Raw genomic sequence first — 12416 nt, 5'->3', positions numbered from 1 at the left:
GTGCAGCACCTGTGCATTTACCTCCTCCCTCCCCAGTATCCAAGAGCCCAAACATACCTTCCAGGTGAAGCAACACTTCACCTGCACTTCCCAGAATCTGGTCTCCTGCATTCGCTGCTCACAATGTGGTCTTCTCTACGTTGGGGAAACAAAGCGTAGACTTGGCTGCCGCTTCGCAGAACATTTACGTTCTGCTCACAAAAAAGACCCTGAACTAACTGTTGCCTGCCACTTCACCACCTTGCTCCCTGGCTAACATCTCTGTCTCTGGCTGGCTAGTGTTCCCGTGAAGCCCAGCGCAAGCTGGAGGAACGACACTTCATTTTCTACTTGGGGATCCTACAGCCCTCTGCACTCAATACAGAGTCCAATAATTTTATGGCCTAAACTCTCCCATGTCCCAGCCCCCACACCACACACCAGGCCTTGTTACCACATAGCCTGCCACTACACCCCCCCTCCCCCGTTGTTAGTCACTAACAGTCCCCATTAACAGCTACATACCCTCCCAGTCTGATGGTTAGCAACTCCTTTGTCTGTCCAACTCTCTCTCTCTCTCTCTTTGGGCTCTATCCTTTATCCTGTCGTTTACTCCCCACCCCATTCTCATCCCTAGTTTCTGCATTTAAGCTGATGTTTTCCCATCAGTTCTGAGGAAGGGTCACCAGACCTGAAACTCCGTTTTCTGCTTCACAGATGCTGCCAGACCTGCTGAACTTTTCTAGCAACTTCTGTTTTTACTCCTGATTCACAGCGTCTGCAGTTCTTTTGGTTTTTATAAAGCAAACTTTTCAACCTTGTTTCCCAACACAATCCGTGACAGAGGCTCAAATCTGGAGAAATGCCATCCCATTCTCAACTATTCATTTAATAGAAATATTGTAAATAGGAGCAGGAAGAGGCCGTTCAGCCCTTCGAGCCTGCTCCACCATTCACTGTGATCATGGCTGATCTGCGTTCTGTTTTCTCCCCACACCCTTTGATCCCTTTAGCCCTAAGTACTATCTCTAACTCGTTGAAAACATCCTTCTTGTCTCCTGAGAGTTTCTTTGCTGTGAACCATTCAGACAACTAGATAGGCTCATTCCAAACCGGCTATGAGAAACTGCCCACAAATCTGAGAGCTTAAACTTTCTCAGACTCAGAACCTGCAGATTTCTAACCAGACTCTCCTGGTTCAGAAGCCTCACAGACTAAATCAATCTGCTTTTTCACTGAACTGCCCTGAATCCTTCTCCTAGGAGAGGCACTAAACCTGTTTGCAAACACATGTTGGTATCATCTGGTGAACTGAATTGAGTTTTGAACTCATTTAAAACAAAGATGCTTCTGAAATAAAATCATAACTAATGACCTTACTCTTCTGTTGAAACCCAACAGTTTAATCATCTTTGAATTAAAAACACAAAGGGTTTGCAGTCACCTGCTCTCTGACGCATACAACAAATTGTCACTGTTTTGGAGGGTCTTTCTGACCTTGCTTTCTTAAATAAAATTGTTCAGAAAGGTAACAAATATCTATAGGAAGTCAAAACTTAAAGTTACATTTATATCGCCTTTCTTTACACTTAAATAAGTTTGTTATTAATTTTATAACAACTTGAAGTAAGCTTTCTACTTTAGTACTGAGTCAGTGTTCAGCTAAGTGGGGTATGGATGCTAGGGCAGTTGCTTGCTCCTCCTGCAGAATGTGGCAGGTGGGAGACATGGCACACGTCTCCACTGGCTACATCTGCGGGAAGTGCACCCAACTACAGCTCCTTGAAAACCGTGTTAGGGAAATGGAGCTACAGCTGGATGAACTATGGATCATTCGGGAGGCAGAGGGGGTAATTGAGAGGAGTTACCGGGAGTTGGTCACTCCTAAGGCTCAGGACAAGGATAGATGGGTTACAGTTATGGGGAGGAAAGGGGACAGACAGACAGCGCAGAGATCCCCTGTGGGCATTCCCCTCAGCAATAAGTATACCGTTTTGGATACTGCTGGGGGGGATAACCTACCTGAGGAAAGCCATAGTAGTCAGTTCTCTGGCACTGAGCCTGACACTGTGGCAAAGAAGGGAAGGGGGCAGAATAGAAAAGTACTCGGGGTAGGGGACTCGATAGTTAGGGAAATCGACAGGAGATTTTGTGGTCAGGATCGGGATTCCCGGAAGGTATGTTGCCTCCCTGGTGCCAGGGTCCGGGACGTCTCCGATCGGGTGTATAAGGTTCTAAAAGGGGAGGGCGAACAGCCAGAAATCGTGTTACATATTGGCACAAATGATATAGCCAGAAATAGGATTGAGGATATAAAACGTGATTTCAGGGAGTTAGGATGGAAGCTGCAGAGCAGGACGAACAGAGTAGTGTTCTCTGGTTTAATACCGGTGCCACGAGATAGCGAGGTGAGGAACAGGGAGCGGGCGCAGCTGAACACGTGGCTACGCAGCTGGTGTAGGAGGGAGGGCTTCAGATATGTAGATAATTGGGATGCCTTCTGGGGAAGGTGGGACCTGTACAAGAGGACGGGTTGCATCTGAACTGGAAGGGGACCAATGTCCTGGGTGGAAGGTTTGCTCGAGTAGTTCGAGAGGGTTTAAACTAGTATGGCAGGGGGGTGGGAACCTGAGCTGTATACCGGTGGTGAGAGTTGATGCAGGTGAGGCAGTAGCAAGAGGTAGACCAGCTGGTGGGAAGGATTTTCCTGGGAAGGAACCAAGGGATCAGTTAAAGTGTGTTTGCTTTAATGCAAGGAGTATCAGGAATAAAAGTGATGAACTTAGAGCATGGATCAGTACCTGGTGCTATGATGTTGTGGCCATAACAGAGACATAGGTTTCTCATGGGCAGGAATGGTTGCTGGATGTTCCAGGGTTTAGAACATTTAAAAAGAATAGGGAGGGGGGAGAAAGAGGAGGGGGTGTAGCACTACTAATCAGAGAGGGTATCACAGCTACAGAAGCTTCCATTGTCGAGGAAGATCTGCCGACCGAGTCAGTATGGGTGGAAATTAGGAACAGCAAGGGAGTAGTCACCTAGTTAGGGTTTACTACAGGCCCCCCAATAGCAGCAGGGAGATTGAAGAAAGCATAGGTCGGCAGATTTTGGAAAAGTGTGGACGTAGTAGGGTTGTTGTAATGGGTGACTTTAACTTTCCTAATATTGATTGGAACCTCCTTCGAGCAGAAGATTTGAATGGAGCTGTTTTTGTAAGGTGTGTTCAGGAGGGTTTCCTAACGCAGTACGTTGACAGGCCGACGAGGGGAGAGGCCATTCTAGACTTGGTGCTCGGAAACGAGCCGGGGCAGGTATCAGATCTTGTGGTGGGAGAGCATTTTGGTGATAGAGACCATAACTGCCTCACATTCTACATAGCTATGGAGAAGGAGAGGATTAGGCAAAATGGGAGGATATTTAATTGTGGAAGAGGAAAGTATGATGCGATTAGACATGAGTTAGGAAGCGTGGACTGGGAGCAATTGTTCCATGGTAAGGGAACTATAGACATGTGGAGACTGTTTAAGGAACGGTTGTTGCGAGTGATGAATAAATATGTCTCTCTGAGACAGGCAAGAAGGAGTAAGATAAAGGAACCTTGGATGACGAGAGCGATGGAGCTTCTCGTCAAAAGGAAGAAGGTAGCTTACATAAGGTGGAGGAAGCTAGGGTCAAGCTCAGCTCTAGAGGATTACAGGCAGGCGAGGAAGGAGCTCAAAAATGGTCTGAGGAGAGCCAGGAGGGGCACGAGAAAGGCTTGGTAGAACGGATTAGGGAGAATGCAAAGGCATTTTACACTTATGTGAGGAATAAGAGAATGGTCAAAGAAAGAGTAGGGCCGATCAGGGATAGCATAGGGAACTTGTGTGTGGAGTCTGAGGAGGTAGGGGAAGCCCTAAATGAGTTTTTTGCTTCTGTCTTTACGAAAGAAACCAACTTTGTAGTGAATGAAACCTTTGAAGAGCAGGTGTGCTTGCTGGAATGGATAGAGATAGAGGAAGCTGATGTGCTGAAAATTTTGTCAAACATTAAGATTGACAAGTCGCCAGACCCAGACCAGATTTGTCCTCGGCTGCTTTGGGAAGCGAGAAATGCAATTGCTTCGCCACTTGCGAAGATCTTTGCATCCTCGCTCTCCACTGGAGTCGTACCTGAGGACTGGAGAGAGGCAAATGTAATTCCTCTCTTCAAGAAAGGAAATAGGGAAATCCCTGGCAATTACAGACCAGTAAGTCTCACGTCTGTCGTCTGCAAGGTGTTAGAAAGGATTCTGAGGGATAGGATTTATGACCATTTGGAAGAGCATGGCTTGATTAAATGCAGTCAACACGGCTTTGTGAGGGGTAGGTCATGCCTTACAAACCTTATCGAGTTTTTTGAGGATGTGACTAGAAAAGTTGATGAGGGTCGAGCTGTGGATGTGGTGCATATGGACTTCAGTAAGGCATTTGATAAGGTTCCCCATGGTAGGCTCATTCAGAGGGTCAGGAGGAATGGGATACAGGGGAACTTAGCTGCCTGGGTACAGAATTGGCTGGCCAACAGAAGACAGCGAGTGGTAGTAGAAGGAAAATATTCTGCCTGGAAGTCAGTGGTGAGTGGTGTTCCACAGGGCTCTGTCCTTGGGCCTCTACTGTTTGTAATTTTTATTAATGACTTGGATGAGGGGATTGAAGGATGGGTCAGCAAGTTTGCAGACGACACAAAGGTTGGAGGTGTCGTTGACAGTATAGAGAGCTGTTGTAGGCTGCAGCGGGACATTGACAGGATGCAGAGATGGGCTGAGAGGTGGCAGATGGAGTTCAACCTGGATAAATGCGAGGTGATGCATTTTGGAAGGTCGAATTTGAAAGCTGAGTACAGGATTAAGGATAGGATTCTTGGCAGCGTGGAGGAACAGAGGGATCTTGGTGTGCAGATATATAGATCCCTTAAAATGGCCACCCAAGTGGACAGGGTTGTTAAGAAAGCATATGGTGTTTTGGCTTTCATTAACAGGGGGATTGAGTTTAAGAGTCGTGAGATCTTGTTGCAGCTCTATAAAACTTTGGTTAGACCGCACTTGGAATACTGCGTCCAGTTCTGGTCGCCCTATTATAGGAAAGTTGTGGATGCTTTGGAGAGGATTCAGAGGAGGTTTACCAGGATGCTGCCTGGACTGGAGGGCTTATCTTATGAAGAGAGGTTGACTGAGCTCGGTCTCTTTTCATTGGAGAAAAGGAGGAGGAGAGGGGACCTAATTGAGGTGTACAAGATAATGAGAGGCATAGATAGAGTTGATAGCCAGAGACTATTTCCCAGGGCAGAAATGGCTAGCACGAGGGGTCATAGTTTTAAGCTGGTTGGTGGAAAGTATAGAGGGGATGTCAGAGGCAGGTTCTTTACGCAGAGAGTTGTGAGAGCATGGAATGTGTTGCCAGCAGCAGTTGTGGAAGCAAGGTCATTGGGGTCATTTAAGAGACTGCTGGACATGTATATGGTCACAGAAATTTGAGGGTGCATACATGAGGATCAATGGTCGGCACAACATCGTGGGCTGAAGGGCCTGTTCTGTGCTGTACTGTTCTATGTTCTGCATTCTGCATTCTGCGTTCTCTGTTCTATGTTCTATGTTCTGTGTTCTGTGTTCTGTGTTCTATGTTCTATGTTCTATGCTCTACGTTCTGCGTTCTGCGTTCTGTGTTCTATGTTCTACGTTCTATGTTCTATGTTCTGTGTTCTATGTTCTATGTTCTATGTTCTGTGTTCTATGTTCTGTGTTCTGTGTTCTGTGTTCTATGTTCTGTGTTCTGTGTTCTATGTTCTATGTTCTGTGTTCTATGTTCTGTGTTCTGTGTTCTATGTTCTATGTTCTATGCTCTACGTTCTGCGTTCTGCGTTCTGTGTTCTATGTTCTACGTTCTATGTTCTATGTTCTGTGTTCTGTGTTCTATGTTCTATGTTCTGTGTTCTATGTTCTGTGTTCTGTGTTCTATGTTCTGTGTTCTGTGTTCTGTGTTCTACGTTCTATGTTCTATGTTCTGTGTTCTGTGTTCTATGTTCTGTGTTCTATTTTCTGTGTTCTATGTTCGGTGTTCTATGTTCTGTGTTCTGTGTTCTATGTTCTGTGTTCCATGTTCTATGTTCTGTGTTCTATGTTCTACGTTCTGTGTTCTATGTTCTATGTTCTGTGTTCTGTGTTCTATGTTCTGTGTTCTATGTTCTGTGTTCTATGTTCTATGTTCTATGTTATATGTTCTGTGTTCTATGTTCTGTGTTCTATGTTCTGTGTTCTATGTTCTATGTTCTATGTTCTGTGTTCTATGTTCTATGTTCTATGTTCTGTGTTCTATGTTCTGTGTTCTGTGTTCTGTGTTCTATGTTCTACGTTCTGTGTTCTATGTTCTGTGTTCTACGTTCTGTGTTCTATGTTCTACATTCTACGTTCTATGTTCTGTGTTCTATGTTCTGTGTTCTATGTTCTACGTTCTGTGTTCTATGTTCTATGTTCTATGCTCTACGTTCTGCGTTCTGCGTTCTGTGTTCTATGTTCTACGTTCTATGTTCTATGTTCTGTGTTCTGTGTTCTATGTTCTATGTTCTGTGTTCTATGTTCTGTGTTCTGTGTTCTATGTTCTGTGTTCTATGTTCTATGTTCTATGTTCTGTGTTCTATGTTCTATGTTCTGTGTTCTGTGTTCTGTGTTCTATGTTCTATGTTCTGTGTTCTGTGTTCTATGTTCTGTGTTCTATGTTCTGTGTTCTATGTTCTGTGTTCTGTGTTCTATGTTCTGTGTTCCATGTTCTATGTTCTGTGTTCTATGTTCTACGTTCTGTGTTCTATGTTCTATGTTCTGTGTTCTATGTTCTGTGTTCTATGTTCTGTGTTCTATGTTCTATGTTCTATGTTATATGTTCTGTGTTCTATGTTCTGTGTTCTATGTTCTGTGTTCTATGTTCTATGTTCTATGTTCTGTGTTCTATGTTCTGTGTTCTGTGTTCTATGTTCTACGTTCTGTGTTCTATGTTCTGTGTTCTACGTTCTGTGTTCTATGTTCTACATTCTACGTTCTGTGTTCTGTGTTCTATGTTCTGTGTTCTATGTTCTACATTCTACGTTCTGAGTTCTGTGTTCTATGTTCTACATTCTACGTTCTATGTTCTGTGTTCTATGTTCTGTGTTCTATGTTCTACGTTCTGTGTTCTATGTTCTGTGTTCTATGTTCTGTGTTCTATGTTCTGTGTTCTATTTTCTATGTTCTGTGTTCTGTGTTCTATGTTCTGTGTTCTGTGTTCTATGTTCTATGTTCTATGTTCTGTGTTCTGTGTTCTATGTTCTATGTTCTGTGTTCTATGTTCAATGTTCAATGTTCTGTGTTCTATGTTCTATGTTCTGTGTTCTGTGTTCTGTGTTCTATGTTCTACGTTCTGTGTTCTGTGTTCTATGTTCTATGTTCTGTGTTCTATGTTCTGTGTTCTGTGTTCTATGTTCTACGTTCTGTGTTCTATGTTCTGTGTTCTACGTTCTGTGTTCTATGTTCTACATTCTACGTTCTGTGTTCTGTGTTCTATGTTCTGTGTTCTATGTTCTACATTCTACGTTCTGAGTTCTGTGTTCTATGTTCTACATTCTACGTTCTATGTTCTGTGTTCTATGTTCTGTGTTCTATGTTCTACGTTCTGTGTTCTATGTTCTGTGTTCTATGTTCTGTGTTCTATGTTCTGTGTTCTATTTTCTATGTTCTGTGTTCTGTGTTCTATGTTCTGTGTTCTGTGTTCTATGTTCTATGTTCTATGTTCTGTGTTCTGTGTTCTATGTTCTATGTTCTGTGTTCTATGTTCAATGTTCAATGTTCTGTGTTCTATGTTCTATGTTCTATGTTCTGTGTTCTGTGTTCTGTGTTCTATGTTCTACGTTCTGTGTTCTGTGTTCTATGTTCTGTGTTCTGTGTTCTATGTTCTATGTTCTGTGTTCTGTGTTCTATGTTCTGTGTTCTATGTTCAATGTTCAATGTTCTGTGTTCTATGTTCTATGTTCTGTGTTCTGTGTTCTATGTTCTGTGTTCTGTGTTCTGTGTTCTATGTTCCGTGTTCTGTGTTCTGTGTTCTATGTTCTATGTTCTATGTTCTGTGTTCTGTGTTCTATGTTCTACGTTCTAAGGTGTATTTAAATAGAAGGTAAATCAAAGCAAAGCTCATAAAAATAAGACATTGAATCCGGTGCCTGTCGTTGATGTGTTTGATGGGGTCAGTGTAGAGGGAGCTCTACTCTGTATCTAACCCTGTGCTGTCCCTGTTCCTGGGAGTGTTTGATGGGGACAGTGTGGAGGGAGTTTTACTCTGTATCTAACCCTGTGCTGTCCCTGTCCCTGGGAGTGTTTGATGGGGGGGACAGTGTAGAGGGAGCTTTACTCTGTATCTAACCCTGTGCTGTCCCTGTCCCTGGGAGTGTTTGATGGGGACAGTGTAGAGGGAGTTTTACTCTGTATCTAACCCTGTGCTGTCCCAGTCCTGGGAGTGTTTGATGGGGGACAGTGTAGAGGAAGCTTTACTCAGTATCTAACCCCGTGCTGTCCCTGTCCCTGGGAGTGTTTGATGGGGGGGAACAGTGTAGAGGGAACTTGACTCTGTATCTAACCCCGTGCTGTCCCTGTCCCTGGAGTGTTTGATGGGGGACAGTGTAGACGGAGCTTTACTCTGTATCTAACCCCGTGCTGTCCCTGTCCCTGGGAGTGTTTGATGTGGGGGACAGTGCAGGCGGAGCTTTACTCAGTATCTAACCCTGTGCTGTCCCTGCCCCGGGAGGGTTTGATGGGGGGACAGTATAGAGGAAGTTTTACTCAATATCTAACCCCGTGCTGTCCCCCTGTCTGGGAGTGTTTGATGGGGACAGTGTCGAGGGAGCTTTACTCTGTATCTAACCTCGTGCTGTCTCTGCCCTGGCAGTGTTTGATGCGGGAGAGGGGGACAGTGTAGAGGGAGCTTTACTCTGCATCTAACCCCATGCTGTCCCTGTCCCTGGGACTGTTTGATGGGGGGGAGACAGTGCAGGGGGAGCTTTACTCTGTATCTAACCCCATGCTGTCCCTGTTCTGGGAGTGTTTGATAGGGACAATGTAGAGGGAGCTTTACTCTGTATCTAACCCTGTGCTGTCCCTGTCCCTGGAGTATTTGATGGGGACAGTGTAGAGGGAGCTTTATTCTGTAGCTAACCCTGTGCTGTCCCTGTCCCTGGGAGGGTTTGATGGGGAGACAGTGTAGAGAGAGCTTTACTCTGTATCTAACCTCGTGCTGTCTCTGCCCTGGCAGTGTTTGATGCGGGAGAGGGGGCGGTGTAGAGGGAGGTTTAGTCTGCATCTAACCCCGTGCTGTCCCTGTCCCTGGGACTGTTTGATGGGGGGGACAGTGTAGAGGGAGCTTTACTCTGCATCTAACCCCGTGCTGTCCCTGACCCTGGGAGTGTTTGATGGGGACAGTGTAGAGGGAGCTGTACTCAGTCTCTAACCCCGAGCTGACCCTGTCCCTGGGAGTGTAGAGGGAGCTGTACTCTGAATGCCCGGCAGTGACCTGCAGTATAGCATTTGTGAAGTTGAATGAGAAAGGGGAGGACATTCCCTGGTAACAAAATGTGAGGCTGGATGAACACAGCAGGTCAAGCAGCATCTCAGGAGCACAAAAGCTGACGTTTCGGGCCTAGACCCTTCATCAGAGAGGGGGATGGGGGGAGGGAACTGGAATAAATAGGGAGAGAGGAGGAGGCGGACCGAAGATGGAGAGTAAAGAAGATAGGTGGAGAGAGTATAGGTGGGGAGGTAGGGAGGGGATAGGTCAGTCCAGGGAAGACGGACAGGTCAAGGAGGTGGGATGAGGTTAGTAGGTAGATGGGGGTGCGGCTTGGGGTGGGAGGAAGGGATGGGTGAGAGGAAGAACCAGTTAGGGAGGCAGAGACAGGTTGGACTGGTTTTGGGATGCAGTGGGTGGAGGGGAAGGGCTTGGCTGGTTGTGTGGTGCAGTGGGTGGGGGGGACGTACTGGGCTGGTTTAGGGATGCAGTGGGGGAAGGGGAGATTTTGAAACTGGTGAAGTCCACATTGATACCATATGGCTGCAGTGCCACAATGATGCCACCCGAAGGTTGCAGGAACAGCAACTCATATTCCGCCTGGGAACCCTGCAGCCATATGGTATCAATGTGGACTTCACCAGCTTCAAAATCTCCCCTTCCCCCACCGCATCCCAAAACCAGCCCAGTTCGTCCCCTCCCTCCACTGCACCACACAACCAGCCCAGCTCTTCTCCCCCACCCACTGCATCCCAAAACCAGTCCAACCTGTCTCTGCCTCCCTAACCGGTTCTTCCTCTCACCTATCCCTTCCTCCCACCCCAAGCTGCACCTCCATTTCCTACCTACTAACCTCATCCCACCTCCTTGACCTGTCCGTCTTCCCTGGACTGACCTATCCCCTCCCTACCTCCCCACCTATACTCTCTCCTCCTATCTTCTTTACTCTCCATCTTCGGTCCGCCTCCCCCCTCTCTCCCTATTTATTCCAGCTCCCTCTCCCCATCCCCCTCTCTGATGAAGGGTCTAGGCCCGAAACGTCAGCTTTTGTGCTCCTGAGATGCTGCTGGGCCTGCTGTGTTCATCCAGCCTCACATTTTATTATCTTGGATTCTCCAGCATCTGCAGTTCCTATTATCTCTGACATTCCCTGGCAGCTGCTTTGCAAGCAGCTGAGTCACTGTTTTGTGTATCCTCCTGGAGCAATTCGGAGTTTGAATAACAAACCGGTATGTTCATGCTCACCAAAAGATGGGATGAAAAACTCAGGCAAATGCTCACGGCCGGGGCCCGGGGGCTGTTTGAACAATTTAGAATTTCCATATCTTTGTAATTTGGCTGTTTCTTCACTCCTGAGTCTGGAATCGTTAACTCCTCCACACTCTGTTCCTCTTCTGCCTCATCCATCCCCCCCTCCACCCCCTGCTGTTTCTCTAGTCATTCATTTCTTGCCGTGCCTGAAGTTACAGAGCAGTTGCTCTTTTCCTATCGCCTGTGAGACTTCAAAGACCAACGTGCATTAATGTAGCGCCTGTGCCAATTTTAGGGTGTGCCAAAGCGCCTCAGAGCCTATTACGTACTTGTGGAATTTAGTCGTCCCTGTGATGTCGAAAGCATAGCCGCCCATCAGACACTCCCAGGGACAGGGACAGCACAGGGTTAGATACAGAGTAAAGCTCCCTCCACACTGGCCACATCAGATACTGCCAGGACAGGGACAGCATGGGGTTAGATACAGAGTAAAGCTCCCTCCAAGATAAAATGTGAGGCTGGATGAACACAGCAGGCCAAGCAGCATCTCAGGAGCACAAGCTCCCTCCACACTGGCCACATCAGACACTGCCAGGACAGGAACAGCACGGGGTTAGATAGAGAGCAAAGCTCCCTCCACACTGGCCACATCAGACACTGCCAGGACAGGAACAGCACAGTTCTGGAGTCATGTGTAGGCCAGACCGGGTAAGAAGGGCAGATTTCATTCCCTGAGGGACATTACTGAACCCGATGGGATGAGACAATAATTCTCTCACTGCCACTAGTTTCAGAGAGTTTCTGGAGAACACAGAAAGGCCCTTCAGCCCATTGGTTCCATCTGTTTAAGCAGGTTTTTACTCAAATTTCACTGTTTTCCATGATACAATTTAAAGCCTAGCACCAGGAGAAGGAGGAACAGGAGTAGGCCATTCAGCCCCTTGAGCCTGCTGCACCATTGAATAGGATCGTGGCTGATCCAACGTTCCTCACACCCACTTTGCTGCCCTTTCCCTGTAATCCTTGATTCCCAACTGATCAAGAATCTGTCTCAGCCTTAAATATACACCGGGACTCTGCCCCCACAGCTCTCTGTGACAAGGAGTTCCAAAGCCTCACAACCCTCTGAGAGAACAAATCCCTCCTCAAACCAGTGTTAGGTTGGTGCCCCTTTATACTGAGACAATGCCCCTCTGTTGGAGCCCTGTCGCCGAGCTGGGGCTCTGCACTACCGATGCAGTCACAGACCCAGTCTACCACCACCCTGGCTTCTCCTTAGGTGTTCAAAAGCCAGAATTGGAAGGGCACAGAGATCTAAGAGCAGTAGGGGATTACAGGGCATGAGCCGGCCAAGGCCATGCTGGGATTTGAATTAAATGAGAAATGAAAGATCTAAACTTTACTGCACAAATTGTTGAGAGGGCTATTCAACCCGGGAAAGCATTGCAGTTTTTTTAAAAAAAGATATCTTCCACAGGGCTTGGGAATTGGTGGCTGGGCCCAGCATTTATCGCCCGTCCCTAGTTGCCCTTCAGAAGGCGGTGGTGAGCTGCCTTCTTAATCCCCTGCAGTCCATGTGCTGCTAATAGACCTTCAATGCCCTTAGGGTGCGAATTCCGGGATTTGGTCTGCGGAAGACCCCACCCT

Source organism: Stegostoma tigrinum, chromosome 6, assembly GCF_030684315.1.
Source record: "Stegostoma tigrinum isolate sSteTig4 chromosome 6, sSteTig4.hap1, whole genome shotgun sequence".
Taxonomy (NCBI): Eukaryota; Metazoa; Chordata; class Chondrichthyes; order Orectolobiformes; family Stegostomatidae; genus Stegostoma; species Stegostoma tigrinum.
Note: the sequence above shows the minus strand (reverse complement) of the source record.